This window comes from Bison bison, unplaced genomic scaffold, assembly GCF_000754665.1.
Source record: "Bison bison bison isolate TAMUID 2011002044 unplaced genomic scaffold, Bison_UMD1.0 scf7180017853177, whole genome shotgun sequence".
Lineage (NCBI taxonomy): Eukaryota > Metazoa > Chordata > Mammalia > Artiodactyla > Bovidae > Bison > Bison bison.
Genome location: NW_011483750.1, coordinates 4289 through 6384, shown reverse-complemented (window position 1 = coordinate 6384; position 2096 = coordinate 4289).

Here is a 2096-nt window from a genome sequence, read left to right as displayed (position 1 = left end):
CTCTGTTGTTGCTGTTCAGTTGCTAAATTGTGTCTGACTCTTTGCGACCCCATGGACTCATGCCAGGCCTCCCTGTCCCTCACTGTCTCCCGGAGTTTGCCCAAATTCATGTCTGTTGAGCTGGTGATGCTATCCAAGCATTTCATCTTCTGCTGCCCTGGTCTCTGCTGCAACTACTCAATTCTGCCTTTGTAAAGAAAGCAGCCAGAGACCATTTGTCCACTGATAGTCATGGCCAGGTTCTAGTAGAACTTTATTAACAAAAACAGGTGAAGACCAGATTTGGCATGGGAGCCAAACTTAGCCAACTTCTGAGCTCCAACATGCCACAGACTTTTATATGCAGCCACTCATCTGGAAAAATGCTGATGTTTGTTAACCCTTAACAAATCAGCCAAATAATTCTTCAAAAATGTTCTTTTGATAGATGTGTTGATGCCTTATGAAAATTTGTTTAATGGGGTTCTATTTTCCTCTCATTTTTCAGTTTATAGGTGATATTTCAAATTAAGAAGATGATTACCAATCAGTCATATTTAAGAAGTACATTCTCTTTCCCCAAGAAAACCAGGATTCCTTGGCATTTGATTAAGTTTATCATTGGGCGAGGCTGCTGTTGTATGTCTTGAACACATTCTGCAGCAGAGAAGTCTAAATCCTACCCAAATGATGATTTTTCAGTTGACTTCTACTGGATTGATTTCAATAACTGGTTTTATGAGATGAGTTTGTGAGCAAGAAAAAGGCTAGGCACTGAGTGCTTTGCATGGGCAATAATATTTTACAGCAGGGGCTGGCAAACTATGGCTATGGGCCAAATCTGGCCCACTGCCTGTTTTTGTAAATAAAGTTTTATTGGAACACGGCCAGGCTCATTCCTTTACGTATTGTCTCTGGCTGCCTTTGTGCAATAGCAGAGTTGAATAGTTGTGACCATATGTCCTGTAGAGCCTAAAATATTTACTGTCTGGCCCTTTACAGTCAAAGTTTGCCAAGCCCTGGTTTAAAGAATCGATTCAGGCCTGTGTTTCCATTCTTCTGTACACCACAACCTAACTGCAAAAGAAGAAATAATCTGCACCCAACAGATGAGCCATGTTTGCTTACACTGTTTAGAGAATTCTTTACTGCTTGAAACTTTGGTTAGGATGGATGACTCCTAAAGAAACCTGAGGAGGGGGGAAAGTTTATGAAAATGGCAAAATTTTAAATTTTGATTGTTTTAGAAGTCTTCACTTTGCCACCTGAAGATACATCCAGGACAACTATTATATGAAGTCAACTAACTTTTTTTTTTTTCTTGAAGTCAACTAACTTTTATGTCTGCAGCATAAAGTCAGTTAACCCAGCTTAGTCCATTGGTTATTGAATTCCACGAACACTGTGGAGCGCTTACATGCAGCAGGCACTGCATTAAGGTGTGCAGTAGGAAATACTACACAGCCATTAAAAAGATGAAATAATGCCATGTGCCACAGATTTAAGAGATTATCATAGTAAGTGCCATACAAAAAGATACCATGATATCATTTATATGTGGAATCTAAAATATGACGTAAATGAAACAATCTGTGAAACAAACAGGTTCACAGACATAGAGAACAGACTTGTGGTTGCCAAGGGCTGGGAGAGGGACGGAGTGGGAGTTTGGGATTAGCAGATGTAAACTGTTACTTTTATTTTTTTTTAATAATTCTATTTTATTTATCTTTTTAAGCCTTTCCTACATTTTAAAAATTTATTAATTAATTTCTTTGGAGGCTAATTACTTTACAATATTGTAGTGGTTTTTGCCATACTTAACATGAATCCGCCACGGGTGTACACGTGTGCCCCATCCTGAACCCCTCTCCCACCTCCCTCCCCATCCCATCCCTCTGGGTCATCCCAGTTCACCAGCCCCGAGCACCCTGTCTCATGCATCAAACCTGGACTGGCGATCTGATTCACATACGATAATATACATGTCTCAATGCCATTCTCCTTTTAGAGTGTATAAACAACAAGGTCCTACTGTAGAGCACAGGGAAATATACTCAATATCCCGTGATAAACCATAATGGAAAAGGATTTTAAAAAGAGTGGATATACGTGTG